Here is a 20,418-nt window from a genome sequence, read left to right on the forward strand (position 1 = left end):
CACCCACGGTTCCAGGCTGTCGGGCAAAGTGGGTGCGGTGTGCTAGGGCAAGCCGGGCCCTTCGCTCCCCTCACGCCGTCCCGGGCTGCCGCAGCCCGGCCCTCAGCACTGCTCCTTCCCGCCGGCATCCCGCCGTCCCTGGGGCCACGGGGGACCCAACCCCAACCTCGCCTCTTTCCCATAGCCATCCAAACGCTGTCACCTGCAGGGTTTCACAGAATTATAGAATGCCTGCGTTGGAAGGGGCCTTAGAGATCATCCCCTGGCCGTGGGCAGGGACACCTTCCACTAAACCAGGTGGCTCAAAGTCCCATCCAGCCTCTCCTTGAACATTTCCAGGGATGGAGCAGCCACAACTTTTCTGGGCAGCCTGTTCCACCATCTTAGCACATCTGAAGGCACTTTGCTACATCCATCAGTTCATGTGCAACACCTTCAGTGTTGTTTACTGTACTGCCTTAGATCCCTGACCTGCCCTCAGGTGGATCCATGCAGCAGCTGGTGCAGCAACCGGGCTTTGGACTGGTGTGTGAATACCTGACGATGGAATTGGAGTTTGTCATCAGTAAAACACAGTATCAAACTCATACTTGCTCCAGATGCAGATTCTTTTATTAATTTCTTCAATACAGAGAGAGAAAAAAATGCAACCAAGTTCTTTTAAAGGTATCTCTAGAGCCTGAGTTAGAGGAATGGCCTTAGGTGGAATTTTTTTGCTCATTTTTTATTTTTAACGTGGACACTTACTACAAAGAGAGAAAGAAAATGTGCTGTTTAATCTCTCTTCAATCTCTGCCTGATTTCTTTTCCACACATACCATCTTTTCTGTTCTCTGGTAATAATCACCTAAACAGCTGATTAACAGATGATCAGCCTGCACTGTTCCTACTGCAGGATGCAATGCAAGGGAAAAATGGAGAAATTCACACTGATTTTTTTTTCATACCTCTATACATCATTGTCCCAATAAAGAAAATGTTGTAGCAGCGCACACACACTTCTTTCTTTTGAGGTGTCCCTTGGCACTTAAACAAATATCCCAGAGCTCTCCCTGCACCTTCTTTCAATTAAATGGCTTTTCTTAACTTAATCTGGGACTGTTTAATTAGAGCTGGTTGGAAGTTTTTCCCAACAAAGCCAGGTTATTCAGCAGCTTTGAAACCCATTGATTTATCAGGAGAGAAAGACTTATCTTTCAGTTAACTTCCTTCACCTGTGGATTGCCAGGAGCTCAGGTTTCTCAGCTCAGTGACAAGATTCCATTGCAATGACTGTGGGGCTGGAGACTTTAGGGATTTTTTGTTTTTTCACCGTAGAGCCAGGAGCCAATGCAATTCTCCAGTGTGTGCAGCTATGGGACACTGCAGATGCCAGAAATCATTGACTATTTTGGTTTCAGACTCCACGGGCTTATGTCATGAAACTCTCCGAACTGCCATCCCCAGATATTTCAGTATTTCAGTTTAGACACCATATTTCAATGTTCATGCTCTCAGTTTGGAATGAAGGGCTTCTAGAAAACATTTTCCCACATTAGAATGAATTACTGGTTAGAATGAATTACTGATCCTACCGAGAGGGGATAACAAGCTTCACTGGGTGGAGGAGGCACTTGGTAAATTCAGACTACCACTAAGAAAATAATGACTTAATAGATCATCCTACCATTTAGGCAGGGGAGGTCTGGTTTTTGTCTGGTTTGAAATCACTTGGAATCCTGGCAACCCTGAAATTTTTTTTTTTGTTTTTTTTTTGTGTTTTTTTTTGTTGTTTGTTTTTTTTTTTCGTTTTTTTTTGGTGTTTTTTTGTCTCTTTGCCTTGATTTCAGTAGCATTAGGACTTTGTCCAGGATGGCTTGCTAAGATAGACACAGCAGTTTAAACACAGATTAGAGCTGTGTCTAGATTCCACTTTGTGAATGTTGATGACTTATGCAAGCAAGAAATCAACCTTGACAGCCTTTTAATTTGTTAATTATATAAGTTGCCACAGCTATGTGGTTTACCAATGGAGAAATTTACATTTTGCCCTGTTTTAACATATTTACAGATTTTACTGGTACCACTGTTTTACAGTTGTTTGGTTTTTTTTTTTTACCTTGAGGTGATGACAGGTTTTTTGTCTGCTATGAATACAGATATGTGCATTTCTGGGAAAAAAGGAATGTGAATGTCTAAGTGCTGCAGTTCAGAAAAAGGAATCCAAACTCTTCTTTATGCTCAGTACTACATCATTTGAAACAGCACACTATCTCAAGATCTTCTGAGGACAGAAACTGCATCATAGTGGAAAGATTGAAATCTTAACTTTCATTAGCATAAAGATCCCATTTGCTGTCTTGGCAAAATCAACAGCTACTAGGCTTAAAACCTGTTCTCGTTACAGGAGTAAATGCTGTCATGTCTAACTTCAGTACCAAAGGAAAAAAACCGTCATCTGTAGGAGGTCATTATTTAACAGAAATATATCTCCATTCTGTTAATTGTTGTGCTAAGAAACCTTTAATGGAAAAGACACTGAAGTAGGATATAGAGCTTAAAGTGAAGTAATTCACATTTTGTTTTGTTTGTACTCAAAATTGGTTGCAGCCTTTGCTTTCTGCTGTGTTTTGTCTCTAATCAGCATTCCCACTGTTCTGAAAATTTGATTTGAATTCTAAGTTGATACAGGAGATGCATATAAACAGATCTCCGCTCCCCTCCTGTGAGGGCAATTTATGCAAAATAAGTTTAGGGGCTCTGGGATTTAAAGTTTACTGACTTTTGTCTGTGGGAACTGGAGTGCCACTTTACACATCCTGAACATTGTCTGTGAATTACCTGCCTTAAGGGGGATTGTTAGCACATGAATCAAAAGTGGCTGACTAATGTAGAACATCTCAAACAAAAGGATTAGACAATAGCTGAGACGCACCAAGATGCATTTTAAATCAGCTCAAGATAAATTAGGTGCTTTTTAGTCTAATACTGCTCTTAAGTATAATGTTGAACACTGACTGTGAGAATAGCCTGATCTGTGTACCCTGGTTTTGCTACAGAGAAGAGGCCATCCATTTATTTTCTCCTTAAAAGCAGTCTACTGCCTTTACCCATGGAAATGGTACTTGCTCAGCTGTATGTGCTTCATTCATAAAGGAAGAGCACTCTATTCCTCCATGCCACAAAGTCCACAGTGATTCTCCTTTGATTATATGCATAACACTCCGGGGAATGAGACGATTGTGCACACATATTTTCTTGTATTTTTATATTGAAAAAAGTGGGTTTTTTCAGATGCTCCAGAGTTACATTCTGCTCCTACTTTGAAACATTTGCAGCAGCAGCCTCAGGATGATGTTTGTCCTTGAGAATCCTGCTACAAAGGCACCCATACCTGAGCTCAGATACAATCCTCTGGGATGTGGGATCTTGCAAATGCTGCATCACATCACTTCCAAACTTTCCGTGAAAGTTTAAAGCATCAGTGGACTAAATGCTATTCAGCTTAGTGACAAACGAAGATTATTTCATCTGGTGTAAGGAAAAATCCAGGCAGGTCTTCAGGGTGCTTTCTGCTGTGGCCTCACCTGGCACACTAATCTTGGTTTGCTGAATTCTCCCTCTGGGTGTAAAGAGGCCTAGCATGCTTTGGGTGTAAGGGCCTAATATGCTGCCTCCCTGCATCTCCAAACCAGGCACTATGGGAGTATGAGAGAGATAAAATTGAGTGGTTGGGACCAATTCTGATCCTACTGAAATGGGAGCTTGCTCAGAATTTGGTCCTTAAGTGTAGTGAAGGCGCAGTCTTTACTGCAAAGAGGGTGCCCCATGTTGGTTGTTAAAAGGACTGGTGGGCTGACATTCAATAGATGCCAGTTGCCCACGACACTGCTCTATCACTGCCCTCCTCATCAGCACTGGGAGGGAGAAAATTATATGGAAAAAACTCATGGGTCAAGATAAAGACAGTTTAATAAAGCAAAAACAAAGCTCATGCACAGAAGCACAGGAAAACAAAATATTTATTCGATACTTCCCATCGGTGTCCAGACACTTCCCAGGAAGCAGGGCTTCAGTGTGCCTAGCAGTTGCTCTGGAAGACAAACACCTTAATGACAAATGCCCCCCCCCCCCCTCTTTTTCTTGGCTTTTATTGCTGAGCATACACCATATGGTATGGAATATCCCTTTGGTCAGTTGGAGTCAGCTGTCCTGGCTGTGTCCCTTCCCAACTTCTTGCCCGCTCCCAGCCCACTACCGGAGGCAGTTATAGTTGGAGAGGCAGCGCGGATGCCGTGCAAGCACTGCTCTGCAGTTGCCAACACCTGAGGCTCTAAAGCAATGGTGACTTCAGTCTTCCCCTTCCAAAACCCTCATCAAACAGCTGTTGTTTACATATATTCTACTCTGGCAAACATTTCATTTGCTCTATAATCTGTGGAAAATGTAACGATCTCTAAGCAGTGTTGCTGAAAGCCACGGCTACTTTGTTTTCACTTGGAGTGTGTAAATGGCTTTTTGACAGGTTTGACTTCTGGGCAGTTCCTGGCTGAAAGTGCTGTCATAAGCATTGATTTCCCTCCCAGCCTCTAACAGGCAAGCCATCCTGGGATCGAACAGCTGCCCACAGCTATCAATATCCATTATTGGACTTCTTAGCTGGTGTGCACTGCTCCTCAGAATACTGAAAGCAGAGCTAGGCCAGAAGCAGGTCTTCATCTTCAAAATGTAGGTCTTATGAGTACACATCTTGGGGACATTTTGAGCCATGAAGCAATGAAACTGTACTACTTGCTTGCTCTCCACCCACACTGAGATGTTGCATCCTGTTGGAGGATTTTTACATGTAAATCTGGGCCACCCTGTGGGTCCCCATCCTCTTCTCTCCTGCAAACCTGGCTTCTTATTAAAGCTCCCACTGAAAGTGTGAACTCAGCTGGGAGGGGGGTGTCTGTCTGCTTTTCCAACTTGCACACCTCAAAGCACAAGCGAGATGGGTGGTTTGGCCCTTGCCCTCTCAACATCTACAGCTTCGGAGAACCACAGGAGGTGTTTCCAGCCCTGCTGCCTGCACTCCTCATCTGATAAATGAGCAGATTTTCTGCCTCACTCCCAGTGCTGCCACTTTTTCTGAACCACCCCACATGTGGGTTCTCCTTGTGTCACTGTGTGTTTTTAGCTGTTCCTCTGTCACTGTAGGTTTCTCTGGAAGTGAAGTGGCAGCTTCCTTGGGTGGGGTAACTCTGCCACATGGAGACCCAGAAGGGCAGCTATGCTCCCATGAGTGCCCCCAAGAACTGAGCTGCCCACTGCATGGGGGTCTCAAGACACCAAGCCCATGTGGGTGTGGAGAGCACTCAACACCTTCCAGGGCTTAGTGTGCACCATGGCTGTCTCCTGCCTCATCGAAAGGGCCTTAATTCTCAGCGCAAAGTTCTCCAGTTCTCCAACCCCAAACCTGGCTGCCACTATCTGAGGAAAGATATGTGGATAAAGAAAGCCCATAGAAATATCTCCTCTAAGTAGTCTTCCAGCTCTCAACAGTGTCCAACCAAAGTACATCCTGAGCTGGAGGTGGGTGCCTTTTTACTGCCCCATGAGACAGCAGCCTAGGTGAAATGGCCAGGAGGAGCCATAGCAAACCAACCAGAGCATGCCTGTCCCTCAGTGCCAAATTCCGTACCTAGCCCTACTGGACACACTGCTTGGCTTGGACAGTGTCTCCTTGTCCTTTACATCCAGACATCTGAACTATAGAAGCTGCTTCCTGTGCAACGTAGTGCTGTGCTCTTGAAAGAAACCAGGAACTGAGTTTCATATTTATTAGATCATCTTTAATTTGGGACATCAGTGGGAGTTTTTTGTATTTCTCCAACAGCTTTTTTCTGTATGAACTCTAGTTCCCTGTATTTTCCAGCTGTAGCTCACATGTGCCCCTTTATTTAGTGCCATCAGTGAATATACTTATGAGCAGAATCTTTCTGTTGGTTTATGCTGGCTATTTCTAACTGCCAAAGTCTCTTCTTAGCGGTCTCTAATTATCTGTTTTATATGGTCACCCTGTGGATAGCACAAGCCTATATCATACCGTAGACTAGGGATCAGGCTGGGGATCATGCAAAGACACAAACATGCTGAGAGAAAATGAGCTGCCACCCATGTGTATTTGAACTCTAATTCTGTACCTTGATATTCCCATTGTCCTGTGTTGCAGGTCTTCGTGGCAGGGATATTTCTAAATCCCGCAGTCCTGGTTCTCTGTTTTGCTTCATCTGTTGTAAAGCAAGAGTATTTTTGCTATAGTTAGCCCCAAGATGTAGAAATAAAACTGTGAAAAAAAGGAAGCAAACCTTTAAGCACTTATTTATCTTTAGTGATATTTATCTTTAGTGATTTTTGTAGTCAAAAAGATCTTATTTTTTTATCCATCTGCTGTGTTAGCTTTTATCTCAATTTATAGGTTGAGTTTTGCATAACCCTGTTTGTGAGCCTGCTTCAGCAAGGCCCAAATAGTTGTTAATCATTTGCGCTTTGTATCAGAGGGCTACTCCATAATAAAGTATTTTCACTTCATTCTCTGCTGTTTTCCTCACCTCCATTTCTTCAGAAGACCAGGCACCACTGTCCTTCCTGCAGTCTTGCCTGTAACTGGTCACATTTGTGCATGTATGTTGTCTTCTGAAATGTCTGTTTAGAAAAGACTTTCTCTAGCAGCAAGTGAACTTTGCAATACTTGGTTATGCTGCACACCGTATCTCCCCACTGCAAGTCATTCCACTCAAAACAAGAACAAACCAACTGAGATGGTTGTTTCTGGCTGGGCTTGGGGTTATCGAGATCCTCAGGAACGATAACTTTCTGAAGTGCCAGACCTAGACCTCTGGTGAATGAGCAAACCGGCTCTGTGCCTGGAGTCCATCAGGGAGAGCAGTAACACTGAGCTGGTTTTGCAATGCAGCCAGCACTGGAACTGACAGCCTGAGGCTGGAAGTGCTCTAGGGAAGGTGTGTGTATCCTCTTCAGGCCTTATCACTCAGCTGAGATTTTCAGCAAGATGGTTAAGAGGCAAAATCAGTTAATCAGCTGCGGAATTCCTATGGAGGATGAGATGCATTGAATCCCAGTCACTGTGGAAATTAAGGAACTGGTGGTGAGCGTCTTTGTATAAACCAGGTATATCACAACCTGCTTAGCACAGCTGATTTCTTGAGAGCCCTTTCAACACCAGTTTCTGACTGATCCTGGGAAAGTTGCTGCTTGCTTAAACTATGCCAAAAGGGATACAGGGAACATTAAGAGGCATGGCTGCTGCTTGAGATGCTTCTACTGAGTGTTTTGTAAGTCACACGCTTTTGTGACTGAACACAGAAACAAGCTGCATCTTAAAAAAGCCAACAAACAAAAAAAAATTGTCCCATAAAGTAGGAGCATGGACGGTCTGTTGTTAGAGATTAATCCCAACACTACAATCTGGTTTTCAAAGCAAAGTACTAGCTACACTCATCCTTTGCTTGGATGAAGATACTGCTCATGAAATTGGAGCTAAGGTCAGCAGCCAAAAAATGTAGCTGCTTGGGCTTAGCATTTTAACTCTAGACTGTCAGTACTGATTGCTTTTACAGATATATTATTAATGTTCAGGAAAAGAGGAATAGAATATAGCATACTCTTCCAAACACGCACACCCTTGTTATAAAAGCATATTATGGGAGATATTTCTGCTTAGACTTGATTTGCCAGAACAAGATTTTAATTTTAAGTGTCACAGACACTTACAGTGTATTTTGTGCTGGTTTGGGTTTATTTTCCTGGTTGCCATTTATTTCATAATATTGCCTGGGAGTCCAAGACACAGCCAGACAGATCTGCTGAACACATGAATACTAAGGAAGTGGTTTCCCTAGTAACAATAACCACGTAACAGCTCTCACAACTTCCTGCCCTTCCTTACGGGATTTGTTTGTGTGTTTCTCACTGGGTTAGATAGAGGAGACACCAAAATTGAGGCTGGCTCAAAGGCATTCAGGATGAGCTTACTGGAAGTGGGAAGAGTAGAAATAATGACTGCTGCATTTGCAAGTGGTGTCATTACAGAGTCTGGCTTTGGTTTGTCTTATGGGAGTAATCCCGGGAGCATGCTCTAGCTGTCTCAGAGCATGGGCTGAACAGACTCTACTACAACTCTGATTCTTACTTCAGAATATTTTTTTATAAATTATTTTTGGTTTTCTTTTTTTTTACAAATGTAACTATTGTCCTAATGGATTAAGTGCAGCCTTGAGCCAGTAATTGATTAATGGAAAGCAAAATGGGGCAACAAATACAGAGTATGTATGCAGCCTCAGTGCAGGACTTACTGCTAGCACTTTAGAGAAGGTGAATTAAGCAGCATTTGGGAACATGTACTTCTGGGTTCAGACTGCTAGCAGGGGGTTGTCTGGCTGGCATGCTCTTGCTGTGGAGGAAGAAGGGGAGATTCATTCTCTAATACATTGCAAAATATTCCTCAAAGAAAGTAACTATACCGCTATTCAGGTGGAGGATTCTGGTAGACATTTTATGTATGACCATTAAATTGGGTTATCTTTTTAGTCTTCTAATCAACTGATCTGTTTACAGCTCACTCTAATCCAGGTGAAGAAATCTGCAGTACTAAACCCAGATATTAAATCTGCTTCTTCAGGCACTGAAAAGCTGAATTCCTAGATTTCATTAACCATTGTTCATATATGTATGTTGAATGTTGTGGCCACTTATGTGTCATTTTTTACATTTTTTTACAAAAATTACTTTTGCTGAAAAATAAAGGTTAGTATTATCTGTCAGTTCTCTGTAAAGCTGCATCTTAAGATGGATCTGTTCCTGAAAAAGCTGAAATGATTTTGTATGTTGCTAGAAGGAAGAACTGATAAGGGCCAAACTGCAATCAGCTGTGAGTTTACTGTTAAGATAATAAACATGAACAGACACAGTGCAGAGATCAGCCATGCTTTCTTTTTTCAAGATCTTAGACCACAATGAAATCATGACATTATCTTAAAGCTGACACATGTAACTCTAATCATACAGATATTTAAAGCTAAAAATGATAAGCTTGATCCTGAGAGATGCTGGGTGCACCCATCCTTGCTGCTTTTAATGGCAGTTCTGGGTGTTCAGAGCCTTTGGATCAGATTAAGATCATCTCAACAAATCACAGTGAGGAAAACAGAGAGGAAATGGCTATCAGAAAACCAAAGACAGGCTAAGATTTTATCCTTATCACACTGAGATGAGGTGCCTCAGAGCAATATACTGATTCTTTTCTCAGGCTATATCAAATATCAGGATTGAACAATGTTCTTTAATTTGGGGCAGCCACAGAAATAAGCATGAGCACATTTGTAATTAGCACTTACACTCTCCCAGCATGCAGAACTCCCACTATCACAACACTATCTTCACAGGTACCATATTTTAGACTAGGCATTTTAAGCAGTTTAACTGGGGTCTTCTGTAAACCAGCTGTGTTGGAATTCTTATCACCCAAAATCCACATCAAACCTGTGTGCAATATGATCTTGGCAGAGAACAATACTGTTTTGTGCTCCCAGGATCACTGACACTAATGAAATAATCTTGTCTTCCAAGTTGAACATATGTTAAGTCCAGTCATGTAATAGCACATTACGTTCTTAGATAGTGAGAAGGAAAGAGTTAGTAAAATCTACCTTTTGATTTTACAATTTTCCTGAAGGTACAGTCTTCCAAATTATTGCACACTTTTAATACTTTTTTCTATGTTTCTGTTTGCAGAATAAATTTTGTCATTAATACTGACTAACTAAATAAAACCAGCAGGTTTACGTGTCTAATGACACGTGCACATCAGCAGCAATCCTATAAACACATATGCAGATGTGTGCGTTAATTCAGATGAGTATGGGAGCATGGCTGTATTCAATTCTGAAAATAATAATCCAGCTCCTAATTATGTACATGGTTGGCTATCCTGATTTAAGGCAGTATATTCGTTCCATTTTCTAACTGTACATCAATGGACCTAAAGACTATAAATTGCCAAAGCTGAATCAGATGTGTAGTAGAAAATTTAAAACGTTTACCATTTTGTCAAATATCAAATCATTCTTGTTTTCACAGGGGTGTAATGTGGACCTTACAGTGTCACAAGAGCTATGAGTCATTTGAAAATATGTGATACTCTTTGCATATCACAGGTACTTTTTTCATGAATAAGGAACTTTTCACTGTATGAAGACTTTTATATGACTCCCGCTTGTTTCTCAGTCTATTTCCAGGCTAAATTTACTGTAAAGAGAGAGGTTTTGCATCTGCCTATGTGAGTGTATTGAGGTCAGCTTCCATTCTCCTTGGCTCTGATGCCTGCCCGTATAAACAGAAATTCCATTTCCATCTTATTATTTTTCTAATCAAGGGTTTGTCATGCAAAAGAAGATCTGAGGTGACTGTGTTTTCCATTATGCAAAACATTCCATTATGATAATATCTTCAGGATAGTCTTATAAAGGTGCCCTGCCCAAAGACATCACAAATGAGAGCACTGAAATGGTAGACAAATCCTGCATAATTTGCCCTCTCATTTAACATTCAGGCCACAGAGTTCACCCTAATTTGCCATACACATTTCCTCTGACATCCTCAATCTGTACATATGGTAAAAATAAGAATTGGCAGCTTTCACTGAATAGACTTCTGTTGAGTGCTTATCAAAAGAAGAAGAAGAAAGGGGTTGTAAAATGCAGTCATATTTAGTACATCCTTCGTTTTCTTTTGCTTTCTCTACTAAACTCACACTTAGTAAAATCTATAGTCAATGAAATTTACCTTTTGAGCTCAAGTTGTTTCCATTCAGAACAAAGTAAAAAATACGCCAGCAAAGAAAACCTGATATTTCTTAGAAATTCTCTTTTCTTTCTTATGCCAAATCCCAACGGGCAGGGCTCCACAGAAAGGGAGTTTATTTTCTAAATCCTTTGAACACAAAGCTCTTACATTTTCTAGGACAAGATGTTTTCCTAGACAATCTCAATATTGTACCTTTTTATTATTAATACTTTTGTCATAAAGATGAATACACACATTTATTGTATATATTTAGTTTCCATTAGATGTCATTTCAATTATTCAAATATGAGTTGGCTTACAAACAGACTCCTGTGAAGACTTGTGTCTGAGTCTTGGCAAGCACATCATATTTCTGCAGTTTCTGTGTATTTGATTTATCTGTTCTCTCTTCTTACTCTACAAATGTGTGTGTAGTATGTGCACAAGTGCTAAATACATAGGTGAATCTGCACTGACTGCTTTGTTTAAAAAAACTTCTGGATTTGTGGGGCATTAAAAACGAACAAGTTTTTAGTGGTGATGATTGTTTATGACTATTTCTGTAGCCAGATAGATAAATTTTAGGGCTGTAGAAAACTTAGGCATTTTAATTATAATCCAAAACAGATAAATGGTCCTTTTCTTCTCTGGCTTTCTAGAGTGTCCTTGCAGATCTGGGGAACACTATGCCATTGCTGGTCTTTCTTGTTCAGGGATTATTACACTATTAAACAAAGCTTAATTTAATGCAGTATCTAGTCATTAACTTGATATTAGGTTTTAGGCCTTGAATGCTTATTTTTTTTCCCTATGTATTGGTATGGTCTGGTGTATCATTATAATCTTTTTAATTAAAGTCAATCCCTTGCCTTGATTTCCTGACTCAGTCTCTGATATTTTAAAATGTTTTCCATTTCTAACTGCTGTCTCCAGTCTTTTTCTCAAGTTTATCTCATTTACTGGAGCTGTTCTCAGTCCCTGAAGTAATAATAAATTTGAAAAAAAAACCATATGGACTGTAGATGTATTATCCTTATTGATCCATAATCTCATCAGCTACTGTGCAGCATTTTTGACTAAGGTACATTACTGTTTTAATTCATCTTTACTGAACCACTGATGCTGAACTAACTGATGCTGATGTGGATGTAACTACATGAGGACTAGACTTCTCACTTCTCCGTAACTTCCCTTATGTTGCGTGTCAGTGCAGTATGTACTCTTCCTTCTCCAAGATGCAGACATCTCATCTTCTTGGAACTAGTTTTAAGTTCAAGTCTACAAAACCAGTTTTCCAACATGGCACAAAATGCTTTCATTAAATCAGACCTATTTGCCAGTGATCACATACCATTTATATTTACTGAAAAGCTTTGCTACAGATCTTTCAAAATTATGCCCTCCAAGGCATCTCACAGCAACATTCTTCTTCAGGATTGAAAATGAGTGTGATTCCATGTCCCCTGCTCCTAAATCAGACTTGGACTTAGCCAATTGCTTGACATTTCTTACTGCACTACAGGAGTCTCAACATGCACCTTTTATAATTAAAGTTACCTGAAACTCCATATATGCACACTCTATATTGTATCCACTCAAGCCAGTTGTTTTTCTCCAAAAGTTTTAACCCACTTTTATTACTCCGCTCCCATCAGTTGCCAAGAGTTGTAATTTGATCAATAAAGCTTGCGTCTGCTGTGAAGTCACACAGTTTCTGGCCATCTGCTTCCTCTGAAACTGGCCTTAATCTGTTGGTAAATATGTTCAGGATTATTTTTTTCCACCAGTGACTAAGATCTCTGTAGTTAGCTGGATGAGCAGGATCTTCCTTTCCCTGAAGCTCGTAGAGGTATTGCCTTTATCTGCTTACCTGCAACTTCCTTGTGTTCCTTTATGTATGAACATCTGTTTTGGCCCCTTTGCTGACACTTGCACTGACAACTTTCAACAGCTCAACCATTATACTTTCTGTTCCTGCAGCTATCCCACTTCTGACCACTTTGCTGTTCTCCTCACTTTTCTTTGTTTGCAAACATAAGTAGAACCAATAAACAATCAACATAGCTACCAGGACCTTTCAAGTCAGTGATGCAAATATATTTTGTACTTTTAAAAAAAACCCAAAACATCATCACGATTATTCGACCAAGGCCAGCTTATCACAGTTGTAGGCACAGCTAATATAGTCATAATAATGCTATTTTTTTGAAGTCTGATTTCTTCAAAGTGGTCCCTAAAGCCCAAGTTTCCATCTTCACAGGAGAGGACAGCTTCCAAAAACCATCCCATGTGCATTAATATGCAATGTTATGCAGCCAGATTTAAAATTCTTGGTTGCAGCAGGCAGTTGTATGAAACCTGAAAGCCAACATAGGTCATCAAATCTGCTCAGTGGATCCTCATGATTTAGCAGCAACTGTTTGGATAGGAGCTTGCTGCATACATTGCCTCTCCTGCCATTCCAACTTCCATAGCTGCTGCTTCTCTTCTTCTGCCAGTGCTCCAAAAAGCAACCCAGCATGGCACTGGATGTACACAGCTAAAATGCTCACAGCACTATCTGCTCTCTCTTCTCCCCACTGGTTCTAACCTTAATTGAAACTGGATGGAGAAACTGCATGTCCAGATTAGCTACCAGAGCATAACAGGTTACAGGTTACTGTGCAGCTGCTGATCTGTGGCATCTGCTCATTCTTTGTTCATAGAAAGTACATAGGAAACAGGGGTATGAAACTGTAAAAGCTTTTGCATTCTACAGGCTGTAACTCTATAGTTGTGTTGTGGTCATACACACAAAAAAATGAAGCACCACTGTCTACAGTCCTGGGCATACAACTCCAGGCAGATGCTCACTTCAAGAGCTTTTCAGATAATCACCATGTTTTTATTAATTCTCCTTGACTTCTTTTACTTGCTCTCCCTGACTGCCCAAATCCAGCAAAACAGCCGGGCTGTCTGAGCCAAACCATGGCAAAGCTCTGGCATGCTCAGTCTCACGGTACTGCTGCCCCTGCTCAGAACTGGGCACCTTCTGCCCAGGGCAGTTCAAACTCCAGCTGTTGCCTGCGCATGAGCACAGCAGAACTGCGAGGTGAAGCATAAATGAGAAGACGTATTCTGCCTCCACTGCTGGATGAATGTGGGGTGACTCTGTAAGAGAGCATATTCTACTTGCTCAGTACCAAGGGGATCAAGTTCCGCAGTATATTTCCTGGAGGAAATAGTTGCACTTTCTTAGCTGAGTGTGTTAACAGAGCTGTGCTTTCTGGTTCACTATCAAGACTATTATCTATACCAGTGTACATTCCTTTAATTAAATAGCAAAGAATGTGTTTACTTAATTCTACTTTCTACTGCAAAAACATATGATAGTGGAAATTATGGATTCTGGTGTCTGCCAGGTCCCTGATACCCTTATGTGTTTTAGAATCTAGGTGATTAGAGAATTCATGTGGTAATTCCTCCATTATACTTTTCACATTAATATATTTTCTTCTGAATTGTTTAGTCAAATTAATTGCATTGAGCCTTATTTCGGGTATACTTAGCATACTTCTACAGAGACTTATTAAACTACCAATTATTATCTTGCTTAAGAATTGCCTTAATAACAACATTCAGGAAAGCTGGTTCATGATCTGATATGGTGATAGCTCCAACTTTTATGTGTTGTGTTATCAGGCTCCTTGTGAGATAATAGAAAAGATCTACTCTTGGCTAGGGAGAGATGAGATGTGAAGTTTTCTCTGCTGGAGTGCATATGCCTTCAGACATCAAAGCTTTTAAAATTTCCCATACATCAGAATGGAAACTGGACATTTTATTACCTGGTGTGCTGCCTGCTCCCTACTGCTTTGTCTGCCCAACAGCTCCCCAGGGCCAGAGCAAAAGCTGTTCACATCAGAGGCCAGAAGTGAAGGCATACTCCTGGCTACAGCTGTGGGTGTCCACTGACAGTAGACAGATGCCAGGACAAAAAAATCCAACCAACCAACCAAAATAAAACACCCCTGTTTTTCTTGGGAACTCTACTATGACAACAAACCTCATAAAAGCAGCTCTATCCTGGACAATTATAAACCAAGTACGTGCAGGAGACATTTCTTCATTGTTTAAAGACTCTGACCTTCAACTTCAGATCTCTCTTCTCCTCCAGCATGGCATGGAGATAAGCTGTAATCGTGGACACTGACAGCCTGTATTATAATGACTCTTGTTATAAGATAGGATAGATTCTGGTTCCAAAATGGGAATGTTCACACTCCCAATTTCTTTATCATTAGTCTACAGCAACATGAGAAAACTATGCATGACGAACTCAGAGGCAGATGCTACATGGGCAACATAGAATTGGTCAGGGAGCAGCAGAGAGAAAGTAATGGCTGTCTCCTGCGGATGCAAAAGGGGTCTCTGAAAAATGTCAGCTATGAGCAATGTCAGATATTAATTTGGTAGGGTGACATTTTTATTTATTTTTTTGGGGTGATTATCCACTTGTGAGAAATACAGGCCAAGAGCTGGGTCTGGGAAAACAAATTATGTCTGGAATTTATCTTGATAAAATATAAAGGCAGATTATGTTCCTTGGGCTAAAAGTTGTTAGCATGAGATTGTGAGTGCCTTAGTTCTTTCCTGCTTTAAGAAAAGAGAGAAAGAGAATTTTAAAAGAAAAAACAAAAGCAGTGCAATAATGACTATGTACATGCAGAGAGAATTTGTGGATTAGGCTGGTAGGTACTTCTGCAAGATATTCTTGCTGATTTTAGGTGTCACGTGTAGTACCTCAGTCAAAAAGCAGTCCTCACAAGTGCTGTAGTAAATAACCCTCCCCATGGTTTGACTTATTGCTTCTAAAAGATCATATGAGTCTCTTGGACTGTTGAGGTCTAGAAAAATGGGAAAAAGTGGGAGAAAATCCTTTTAAAAGCAAAGTACATGCTGAAGGAAATCTCATTTTCGTGTGCAGTCAGAAGCAGCCCAAGTGCCACTGTCTATACACAGGCCAAAGGAAGAGGAGGTAAAATATCTGGACACAAGCTAAAGGCTGTGTATCTATGAAACTTCCACTTCAAATCCCAGCCAAATCTTCTCTGACTGGCTTGAGATAAATAACCACTCAACACTAATCAGCAAACTTAAAATTTTGGGGGTTTTCAACCTTGTTTTTAATTGAACAATTCTATATCTAAGTTCTTGTCCAATAGTTACTCCAAATATTTTGCAATGTAGTGCAGATTTGAATCCTGAGGATTCAAATTCTCAGCCTACACCTGAGTTTTCAGGTTGGTGGTCATCACTGTTGACCATCTGCCTCTGGTCAGATTTCTTTTATCGAGGCCTTTTTTAAATTTATGTATTCATTGAGTATTTGCTGCACGATATGACAAATACCCATTGACAGTGGCATGTTCTCAACTTCATTGGTTAGGCTTGTTGAGAAGTAGTTAGGACTCTCCTACCCACAACATAAAAGAGGCAGAGTTTGTGTCTCCTCTTGCACCATTTCATCTTTACCAAGGGCTCCTTCTTCTCCCATGAAGAGAGCTGCTCTACAGTGTGAGTAGTGGCACTGGGAGATCCACTCACAGTAGATGTAGCACAGGTTATCTGGTTAATTAAATTAAGTCCATATGCCCACTCCAGAGTTTTTCAAGGCCAGGCAGCTGTCTCCTCACAGCAGCAGAGGGGTACAGCCCCTTCAAAAATGGTGCTCTGCAAGCCACACTGGTAGAGACGGGAAGACTGCTTTGCACCACTGTACTTGGAGTTTCCCTTTTCATATCAGCTGATAACGTGTGAGCTGCTTGCATGGTCTGATGTGTGATTTAAATTGACAATGGCATGCTGAGAGAGACATTAGTTAGAGCATAAAAGGGAGGCAGGGAGAGAAAACTGGCAATGAAGCAAATTAAGTAAATACAAAAATACGAACATGCTTAGTCAGAACATTCATCTGTCATCTTGATTGCTTTACAGATAAGAGAATAGATATTAAGAAGCTTGTATGCTGCTATGAGAGAGTTTAAGGTGATAGCTTGGTCATGGACTAACACTTCGATGTTGACAAATCTGTTGTCAACAGTCCTGCCATACATAGCAGGGGGGAGGTGTTAAATGATGGCGTCAAGTCCTGCTGCCCCTCTGTTCAGGGAATGAGTCACCATCAAGGTGACTCAAGGTCTTTTCTACTCCCAGGCCCCTCAATTTCCCTTTGCAGTACTGGAAGGAACAAAACAACAGGGATTTCTCCCCATCTTTGCCACCTCAGAGGCTGGTCCAGCTACGACTAGATTTTTTATTTCAAGTCAGAACAACTAATGATTAAATTTTCTTTGGAAAGGTGCAGTTCGAGCTGCAGTTTCACGATTGCTTCATGCCTATTAAAGCTGGGCTGTTGCTGACAGGAACCATTCCGTCCTCTCCCGTGTTTCAGCTCACATCTTCCTTCCCTTTCCCCTCTGCTGGCACTAGCACCCCTGCAGCCATGCCAAGGGCTGGAGAAGGGAATTGCAGCAACTGGAGCTACAGTGGGCTTTGCTGGTAAGCTTTCAGCTGGGCTAGCACATCGCTCTGCTTCTCTCCACTGCCCTGCAGTGGAGGTGCTGCTGTGGGAGAAACAACAGGAGTAGGTAAGGTGTAGGACCACCTCCCTCATGGGACTTAAAACTGTGATTCACAGCCCCCCAGAGCTTTCCAGGGAGGAAAAATTGGCCTCAGGAAAAAAGAATGTGCGTGCCAGTTTTAGGTTAAATTCCCTTTCCTATCAGACTTCTTACCTGACTTTGAACAGGTCATTTTAATCTCTCTCTGCCTTAGATTTCCCCCTCCAAAACAAAGACAAAGCAGTACTTTTATCTTTTAGAACAAGCACATTAGAGATTTTGAGGTGCTGAGGTGCCCAGGTACTCTGGGAATAGGGGCACAGAAAGACTTTTGATACGTCTGCAAATATTTTTAAAGTGCTTCTGCCTCAAGCTTCTATTTTTAATTGCCTTAATTGTAGACAGCATTTGTACTGCACAACTAAGGTCTTTGTAGCTTAACATGTTGTAAGTATCCACGCTTTTGGCAAATCACTGGTATAACTGAATTCCACATAATAGAATTCAGGGTATAAATCTGAGATACATGAGGAAAGGATGGAAATTGTTTTTCAGGCTTTAAAAAGCATTTTCACTGTGTTTCAAGTTTCAGTAACTTTTAGTAGCATCACTCAACAACAGAGTGAGCAAGCACTCCATGGTGAAAACACTAGCTGTGGTCTATTTTACATGCAGTTACCTTTCAGTCAGTCATACCATAGCATTACTTGCTCCATCTGAACCTCAGCTTGATCTGAGGAGATTGATTCAAGCTCATCTGACCTGACATTGTCATATTTTTTCCAACAGAGCTAATGTGTGGTTTTGTTTGTGACCAGACCAATCACTTACAGGGCTTCAAACTAATATCCTTGTTTTAACACAGAGCAGACAGAGTGGTCGTTTGGACCACAACCACTTTTCCAGAAATGGGTGTTAGTACTGCATCAATACTGTCATTGTGGTCCTCTTCCCAGCCTAAAAAGCTCTGCTTGCAGTGTAAGATTTTAAATGTTTATCCTTTGAAAAAATATATTTGGTGTAGCCATAACAAGTGGTAGATTATCCTTTTTGCCTCAGAATTTGAGATTAGAATGTCTATGTTTATAGCTAAAGGAGGATACCACTAGGAATAAATATTTAGTAAGGTGGTGATAAAATTACAAGGGCAGATCTTCATTCAAGAAGAAGTCAGTTTTTTATTTACAAAACTCAAATGAGAGGCTACAGACTTGTTATTCTGGCATACATTGTCCAACCCTGGAAATCTGATTCTAAAGGGCTGATTACCAGAAAGCACAGGTACCAGCACTTCTTACATATAAGGTGTCTAAAGGATGCTGGGACCAGGGATATTCAAAGTCACTGGTCTGTTTCTGAAACCACTTTACCACATACTCTTTTTTTGACCTTGGAAATGCATTTCATTTCTCCACATTTAAGTTCCTGCATTTAGAAAACAAGGATTAAGAACACAGATGCAAAGCTGCTCTAAGTTTATTGATATTTGCAGCTTTCAGAGCTCTAATGGGTAGCACCGTACAAAGGCAAAGGGTTCTTTACATTTTACTGAAGTGATTCATTTTTCAGCTGGCCACACTGTTGTACTGCAAATCTTCAATGAGTGAGAACTTGCCAATTTGAAGAAACAACTGATTTAACTTAATGGTTTCTCAAAGGCACATAGAAAAATTGGTGCAACCCCATAATGGAGACAAATTTCTATCAGGCTAAGTGCCTCATATTGATTAAGCTCATGTCAGCAAGGAATCAACTTGCTAATGCCATGAAAGGCACTTTTAAACTGAAATAAGAGTGTCTACATAAGGGATTAGTTTGATATTGGCATTCTTTTTCCCCAAATAAGACAAGCCTTTAAGTCCCATATCCCTAGTTTTATGCATTGTAAATTAAAAAAAAAAAAAAAAGTAATAGAAATGGCACAGCAGACATGGCAAAAACCAATTAGTGCCTGTCCTTGGTACTCAGAGTGCAACACTGGCTCACAATTAGGCTTGCTATGATTTGAAGCATCTTTAAGCCTCCTGCTACTGAACACAGTATGTGGGAACACAGCTCTGTCACATTTTTTTAATGTTCAAGTGATGCTAACTGACATATCCCAGAGATGTGAGTTCAAGGCTGTGGTTTCATGGCAGGGTAATTTCTATGGCAGGCCAGCTGCCACTATGAAGTCACAAATATACTATTTGTGAAAAGGAGGGAAAAGTGCCTCCCAAAGCAGTTTGGTGAATGCTTTTGCTTGCTATGGCAGTGGTGTGGATGAAGTTTAGGATGAACTGCTCCTAGCCCTTCTCTGCTAAAAGGAGGATCCAGACTTCTAACTCTGAATTGCCATCACGTATGTGCCTGGAAGAATGTAAGTGTAGGTACAGTGAAGACTTTTAAGTAAATATTTAAATCAGTCTGCATTTTTAAAAAGTCATGATGTATTCAAAGAAGAAGCTATATAATTGTAAAAAAGTGTATAAACAGAAATTTAAAAGGTAATGGCTTTGCAGAAATACTAACTAACTAATAGTTATCCTAATAGCTAGACTATATCTGTCTAGCTATAATAAATGGTAGAGGAGCAATGTCCAAAAAAATCACCATCAGCAAAGTACTTCCTGAGTTTTAAGAATGATTTCAACATTAACTGATAACAACACGTAAGAGCCAGAAGTTAGATATCCCGTCTTTTCCCTTTCCATCCTTTCCTAATGCTTTCTATTCAGTGTTCATATTTTTATGCATGTCCTTCCTCATGAATTAAAGAGCTCTGAAAATTGAAGAATAATCATGAAGTCTTTGTCTCTCTCACTTTCCAGGTAGAATATGTAAGGAGAGGCATGATTGAACCTTGTTTCCAGTGGTGTGACTACCACTGAGAGTCGAAGTGGGAAAATACATCTGAAAATACAGAAGTACATAAGCATGACAAAATCTTCTGGATGTTACAGATTCAGTCAGCCAGATGTAGCAGTAGCTGTGTCTCCTGGATATGGGTTCA

The 20,418-nt window shown here is 40.8% G+C and overlaps 1 long non-coding RNA gene across 1 annotated transcript; it reads right to left on the reverse strand.

Moving 5' to 3' along the window:
• Positions 1 to 3,983: 3,983 nt before the first annotated feature.
• On the reverse strand, positions 3,984 to 20,412 carry LOC108445443. The gene is made up of 2 exons (XR_001860294.1): positions 6,165 to 20,412; positions 3,984 to 4,072 (listed from the first exon to the last, which is right to left on the reverse strand). It is a non-coding gene; the product is annotated as an uncharacterized LOC108445443 (long non-coding RNA).
• Positions 20,413 to 20,418: the final 6 nt, after the last annotated feature.

Source organism: Corvus brachyrhynchos, unplaced genomic scaffold (assembly GCF_000691975.1).
Source record: "Corvus brachyrhynchos isolate BGI_N302 unplaced genomic scaffold, ASM69197v1 scaffold142, whole genome shotgun sequence".
Taxonomy (NCBI): domain Eukaryota; kingdom Metazoa; phylum Chordata; class Aves; order Passeriformes; family Corvidae; genus Corvus; species Corvus brachyrhynchos.